Source organism: Montipora capricornis, unplaced genomic scaffold (assembly GCF_036669925.1).
Source record: "Montipora capricornis isolate CH-2021 unplaced genomic scaffold, ASM3666992v2 scaffold_478, whole genome shotgun sequence".
NCBI classification, from domain to species: domain Eukaryota; kingdom Metazoa; phylum Cnidaria; class Anthozoa; order Scleractinia; family Acroporidae; genus Montipora; species Montipora capricornis.
Window position 1 is genome coordinate 72,142 of NW_027180215.1, and position 7,859 is coordinate 80,000.

Consider the following 7,859-nt stretch of genomic DNA (forward strand, 5'->3'; position numbering starts at 1 on the left):
GCTAAGACTCAAGCATTATCTGTCGGACCCTATTATTATTCTTTATTTCTTTATAATGCTCGAATAGAATTTCTCCGATCTATTTGGATTCTTGGAGTAACTCTAGACAAGGACCTATCCTATAAAGAACACATATCAGATCAAATAAAGAAAGCCTATGCCAAGGCTTCTGCACTGAGAAGAATAAGGCGTTTTCTTCCTCATGATGCAATGATAAAACTTTATAAAGCATTTATATTAGCTCATGTCGAATACTGTGGTCCTTTGTTTGTAGGCATAGGTACGGGTCAACGCAACCGTCTCGAAGATGGCAACTGTTATATTTTGAGAACATTAATTGGGCACAAGTCCATGTCATACAACGAACTGCTCACTGCGGCTAGCATGACATCTTTATATTGTAGGCGCTTACATCAGGCGTTGATACTTCTTTTTAAATGTCTAAATTGTATGGGTCCTACATATATTGCTAGCCTTTTTAAATACAGGCATACACCATATAGGCTAAGAGGCGAGGGCTTGAATTTGGAATTACCTAAATTTAATTGTAAATTTAAGAAGAATTCTGTCACTTATTCATTAACTAAGTTATGGAACAGTTTGCCTTCTCATGTGCGTTATTCAAGTGATGCTAGTGACTTCAGACGTAAATTGCACGATTGCAGTTTTTTAGAACGTGTCTTATAGTGTACAATTGTAGCTTTCAACTGCTTCTAGAACGAGTTTTAGAGTTTTCTAAGTCACGTTTTTAGTATGTGGCTTTTCATTGTTTTTAAAATTGAATAATATTATATGGCTGTAATTATTATAGATGTTATTTATACACGTTCGTATTTTGAACGAGTGTTATAGCTCTTTGACGTAACATGTTGAAATAAATGATTGATTGATTGATTGATTTCCAGCGGCCTATGTCTAATTTCTTTAGCAAATCAAAAATAAAAACATATTTTGCACGAGTAGCATTTCTGATAAAATGCTCTTCCATTCTCAATGATACCATCGACTGTTTGAGAGGTGCAATAGTTACAAGACTTTAAGGTGGAAAAACAAATAGAATAAAATGACACTGCAGAACATTCCTTGCAAGAACAAAGATAAACATTTAAGTGCTCCTAGGGTCTAAAATTTTGGTTTCAAACCTATAATGAATGAACAATGCTTCCACTGTTGCTTTACATTTGAATAATGTTAACACATTTTATAACATAACTTGTATAAAACGCACATTCTGATTGGCCTATTGGTCATTTACCATCAGCGCATGGGTGCTCGCTCGCTGACGACAGCTGACGTGCGATGTGCGATTTAACTTTCCGAGATTGTGGAAAGAAGGAAATGCCGTCACTAGCGCATCAGTCCTAATTTTCCAAGACATATTTTCTTACTCTTAGAATAGGGTTGAACCTCGATCTACAGAGCTCAAAATAGAAAAATATAGCCCTAAAGATTAATCAGCAGTGGAAAAGGAGGATTGAAAGTCTTAAAGCGACGAAAGAGCGTTTCGTGTTTGTACTTGGGAGTTTGCTAAGCAGTCAAGAAGCTAGAGTTGCTCCCGGCAATAGTGCACGCTGAGCCGTTTACCATTTGTTAATTAATCTCATAAGTATCAGATGTTTGTGCATATATATTCTGAAAATGTTGTACCAAACTCATTAATGAATCTATTTCAATTAAAGTACATGTTCCAAATGGGTGTCCCATACCTAATAAATCTCTGCTATGAGAATCAAAAACTTTGTACTTCCCACTAGGTAGACAGTATATTGCTACTGTGTAAATGTCAACTGTTAAAATAAATGCATGATAATTATCCATGAGCAAAGAATTAAAGGCAGCTAACAGTGATGTAACATAAGGAAAGTCTGCAATTGTAGGAGGTGCACCATTTATCAAACCACTATAACTTTCACTGTATGTCAACTGATAGTTGACGTCACTTAAGTTAACCATAACAGGCAAATCTGTCAACAATAGGAGTCCTTGTCTGCATGATTGTGACAAAACTGAATACATGTTATTCCCAAAGTTCATAATTTGAACCAAGTCAGCTGAAGAGGTTATTGGATTTCTGAAGGTATTAACAAGTGCCGACAGAGACATTGCCACACGTTGTGTGCCTGCATTTGCCGTACCAAATACTTCAACATCACCTTGACTGTATGGTGCGGCAAAAGTTTTAGTTGGATCAACAATTCCTGGACCTGGGTTTGTTTGTATGTCATTTGTGAGTCGAAGTAACTCAGGAATGTAAAAGTGCTACAAATAGATCTGTGTAAGCCACAAATGGTTAATTTGCGACATTTCATAAATGTGAACTAAACTTTTCAGTACTGGCAAATAAATACAATACAATATAATACATACTTAATTGACCGTTCCCCATAGGGACTTTTCAGGGCCAATGAAACACAATCAATGAAACAACAGAACACAACAACAACAACTGTTAAGAATCCCAACTGGCCAGAGGCAAACCAGTCGGCTATTTACAAGCCGGCTATTTTTGCAGCTGGGAAGTTGAACCACGGCCTACCAGGAACAAATTCAACGAGTGGTCAGAGTGGGTCTTGAACCCGGGATATCCGGATCTCAAGGCAAGCGCCCTAACCACTGGGCCACACTGCCTCCTAACAAACGGTCTCTGGGTAAACAAAAATAAGACAGGAAACCAGAATTTCCCCTTGAAGCATCCTCGAAATTCCTTTGCCACCAAATAAACAGAATGCATGCCAACGACTAGTCTCTATTGTTGAAACAATTCCCCATTTTGACTTCGTCGCATGCCCATACTGACAATAACAGTAGTTCTAAGAACAGATCAGATTCTAAAAGTCGGATCAGTTTTTCTCAGGTATTCTCAGATTCACTCAAAGTAGTTCTCAAAGATCGATCACTAGGAGATGACCGGCTCGTTGATGGAGATCAGTTTGCCTGACCTTTATGTCGAACCCCGCTCTCGTGCAAAGTGTTTATTTGTAAAACAAATTAGAAAAAAAAGTTATTATGCCTTTTAATGTCAACAACTTACCTTTGGCTCCACAATCGAAAAAGATTTATGCTAACAGCTCCGTACGACCGCGACCACAACCACAAAGTTTGAACGGATGGACAGATGAAGTCAAGATGCGATGATTCGGGCGCGACCATGCACACCCCAGAGAAAATGACACATCTTAAGGGCTAGACTCTCAAAAGTCCTTCTTCGCTCGCCAAAACATTTTATCCTGGGATTCTCGTTAGGTGGAATTGTGGCAAGTTTACTTAAGGGCTTGAAACATGAGAGGGATGGTTGATTTCTTAAAACACGCACTGTTTATTTTTTCATGCAAAATGGACTGATATTCCAAGCATATATAAATTTTAAGACTCTAATACTTCTTTTCAAGTCTTTCTAGTAATTTTTCTGACACAACAATACATTTTTCAGGGTTAGGGTTAGGTAGACCTTTGACGAAAATTTTTTTTTGCGGGTGATTGTGCGAGGAAAGAGATGGCGGCTTCTTGTAAGCTTCCATCTCCAACTAATGAACAACGTGCATTTGAGTTTCCAAAGCTGTCATGGAGTTCAGTAAAAATTACAGAAGAGCTTAAAAGCGGGACATTTGGGTCTGTCTATTTGGCAGATTTTAAATTTGGAGAAGTGCAGCGTCATGTTTGCATCAAGAAGTTGAAAGGTGAATCCGCCGCTTCAAAGCAATGCTTCGATTAACCACATTTGCTAGTGATGTTATTATTGTTAGTGTTTGGTCGGTTTTCTTTCTAATATAAGATTGAAATATCTTTTCTATTGATAGGAATTGTTAAATTAGGAGACATAACGCTTTCTTATCATTGTTGACATTCGATTTTTTAAACACCTCAACCTCCGGGTAGACGTAAAGGTTAATTCAGCATGTGGTGTCGAAAAATAAGGCATTGGGCTTCAATACTTATACAGATGTCGAGACAGGTTAGGAAATGACAAGATAGTTTCGTTTTGGATCATGTTCGCTAAAGGATAGGTTCTGCTTTGTTGACAGTATGTTCAAAGTTTGCTTTAAAGATGAATAAAACAGTGGATTCTATCATAGCAGGAACAGAAACGTTTTCCAGATTTGTTATAGTAACTGTCCATATCTGTACTAAGCTTTTTCCGTTAACTCAAATACGTAAAAAGTGAACACTGTGCATCCAGTAAAGGCGAGAAAAAGCGTGCAGAGCGTCGCAAAAAAGAGAATAAACAGGAATAATTTTCAGTGTATGAATTGGTAGCAACAATCCATGTTTTACAAATCCATGTTTTACAAATCGACCTTTTACAAATCCATGTTTTTGAAATCCAGTCCAGTCCATCTTTTACAATATGCCCTTTCCACATGACGCCGTAAAAAGGTTTTCTGATTTTTTAATCCATACCAGTTAAAAATTACTTAGAAGTAAATCTTTCACCAGTTTTAGGTACCGTAACGTTTTTCGTTTTGAGAATACAGCATTTGAAATTTTCAAATTTCGCCTTGCATGACACCAGTGACAGTGAAATAAAGCTGTCTAGTTTAGAAAACGGTTTTGCCTTGTTATTTTTAGCAAATTAAGCATTAAAAGCCGTAGAAGACATTTTTGTGCTCATTTAGTTCAGTTCGTGAGCAAAAAGAGAGGGCTTTTATCGCAAACTGAGGTCCAGATGTTTCGTTGATTCGAGGCCATTCGAGGAACACTAACTTAACATGGCGTCTCCACATAAAGCTCTGTAAAATTTAGTGACATCTTTGGTCAAATAACTTAGAAACAATGAACAAAACAAACTTGAAAGATGGAGCAGATATTTTAGTATAATTTTTAGTCTTTTTTAAAATTTCGTGTTTTTGGCTTGTTTCTTTGAACGGTTTTAGATTTATTTTTATTACTACGTGACCATCTACAGACACTCTGGGTGTGTCCATTTGGCCATTGTGAGTCAACACCCGCCATTAGAAAGCAATAAATCAAGTATGAAAAAAAGGATTACCCCGGTAATGGCTTCGTTACTGGGATTTTGCAATCCCAGGGTCGTTCATCTCCTACCCTCTCGGGGAGATGAGGGATTGTAAATAAATATGTATGTAATCGGTTGTGTAAACGACAACAAAATAAATCGTGAAGCAAGAGCATACCGGAAATGTGCGTGAAAATATTGAAAAAGCGAAGAAAGGTGTGCATATCTTAAGCCTGTGTGGCAGGCGTTTCTATTTTATAAGCAAAGGAATAATTTCAAAACAATGGCATGTCAGTTCATTCTTTGAATTTAAACTTCTGTTCTTCTGAAATTTCTGGCCCCTTTTTCAGCAAGAGTTGCCTTTGAGAAATGCTGAGCGCAGTTGAGCAAACGTCAATTTAATTTTATTGTCGTACTTGAGAATAGACTGCGAGCAGTCTCTTATTTTTCTTTGGCATAGTAGAGCGTGTGATTGCGTGACACGCCTCGTTTTTGCCACTAATTTGCATAAAATAATACTTTCATCCGTCGTGCGTGACTATGAGGAAAGAAGGACGACTAATTTTCTCTTCGTTCAACGGTTGAAGACGTTGAAGAACAATTTGACTCGGTGGTCAAATGTAAGAGGCTCAAAAACTGAACATGTACGGTTAAATGATGATAACTAATGACGACCCACTGGAAAAGTACTCGACTCGAAGGCTGTGAGGCTGTAAGATTCACTTCCACGTGGATGTGACGTCATCACGGGTATTAATACCCCGGATTATAGACATGATAACACCACAATCGACTGCGCATGCTTCCGATCTTGCGTTACACAAATTTTGATTTTTTTTGTCGCTAATATTAAGAATAGGCTGCTGCCTTGCTAGGGCTCGCCAGCTATTAATAAAAATATCACGATTAATAGACAAAGACAAAAAAATAAAATAATAAACACACAAACAATAGAATAAACCCATGAGATAACACAAGTTTTGTAATTTTATTTCACATATCATAAAATCTTGCACCAACTCAACGGCAATAACTACAATCTTGGACAAAACTGTTGGAAAAAATTCGGACGTGAACATCATTGAACATGCACTAACAAACAAAGCCCATGTTTCCCTCCCCCCACCCCCACTCTCCCCCGTGCCAATGTTGCTAATGTGGTGAAAAGTACCGTACAAGCCTTTGGCCGTTTTATAACCAACATTGGATAAAGGGGAGGGGGGAAAGTATGAAGAAGTTAATCTTTTACAACACAGACAGATAAGGGTATAACCATTTCATAGCGGTGTATCCTATTTTCCCAACGAGTTTTGTCCAAGATTGTAGTCAGGGTATGCTTGTTTGAAAAGCCAGGTTTTAAGTAAGCCTTTGAATACAGATGTGGAAGAAAATGATCGGATATTATGAGGGAGTGGATTCCACAGCTCAGGGACTGCACAAGAGAAGGCTCTCTTTCCATAAGGGTAAGGTTGTAAGAGGGCTTAGACAGATGTATATGGTCTGTATTGTATCATAACGACAAGACTATCATACCAAAAAAACCGTTCGTCAATGAAAAATCCACATAAAGACTGGAAGGAAACCAAAACACAATCCTAAGGTAGAACTGTAAATTCAAGACCACCTTTACACCTCCACAACATTTCAAAATGGGAGACGTTTCTGTATTCTTTTTTGATTAAGCGTGCATCAATATCCCATCCCAGGTCATATTCATAACTTTTCAGACATACACAATAACATCCTTTAACCGCAGCATACGCCAAAATTGCTGATGTTCGTCACAAGGTAAAAAGTCTCTGCATACGAGCCAGGAGGGCCATTAGGCCAGAGCTTATCGCGGTTTCCATGGCATGAAGCAACTAGGAGTATTTCTACTCCCCCCTCGATGGGATGCCAGTCCATCGCAGGGTTACCCCCCAGCATTAAATTCTACAGTACCCATTTATACACCTGGGTGGAGAGAGGCATGGTGAGAGTAAAGTGTCTTGCCTAAGGACACAACACATTGTCCCCACCCAGGACCCGAACCCAGACCAGTCGCTGCGGAGTCGAGCACACTAACCATGAGGCCACCGTGCCTCCTACTGTTTGTCATAAGCATCTTGTAAAATGAGGCGAGCCCCTTTAAAGGCCTTAACAACGTTGTGCTCTGCAGCAGGAAAACAACAAGCTTTACTCAGAACTGTAGGCTATAATTGTCAAACATTGTAGGTAATTTATGGCATTGGCACTGAATGAAAATGAATGAAATTTTTATAAATAATACAGGGTAACTTTAATCCGGCTTTGAAGAACTGGACCTTGGTTACGAGTTTTGCAAGATTCCCAATTTTTGCATTATTGCAATACTCGCTTATCTTGTCAGAAACGTTGTAGTTACTATCGTTTAAACAGTTATGATTTCTGCAATTTTCCGCAACATTCGCAATTTCTGCAAAAATTGTGACGGGGACTAGCGTTCTCTAGCTTCTCAGTGATTTTTCACAAAAATCGCAAAAATCTCGACCCTTGTCTGAGACTAGTGTTCTCTAGTTGTTCAGTGTTATGCGATTTTTTGCGATTTTCCGCAAAATCTGCAATTTTCGCAAAAATCGTTAACATCGCAAAAATCGGGGCTCTTGTAGGGGACTAGTTTTTTCTAGCTTTTCACTTTTCGCGCTTTTCCGCAAAAATCACAACTCTTGTTGGGAACTCGTGTTCTCTAGCTTTTCCATTTTCTGCGATTTTTGCGATTTTTTGCAAAATTCTCAATTTTCGCAAATGCATGCAAACCTGGAAATATCTCAAGCCAGGGGCTTAAGGACGTTCGCGCCCAAAACGTTCCCACGTACAGATTTTTTTAAAACTTGCCACGCAGAAAGGTCAAGATCTACTTTTGTCAAAAAGGCAAAAAAAAATGGGC

At 38.5% G+C, this 7,859-nt stretch overlaps 1 protein-coding gene across 1 annotated transcript in view; it reads left to right on the forward strand.

Moving 5' to 3' along the window:
• The window catches only part of LOC138036349 (NLR family CARD domain-containing protein 3-like), a 51,395-nt gene that overhangs the window by 39,479 nt on the left and 4,057 nt on the right, over window positions 1-7,859 (forward strand).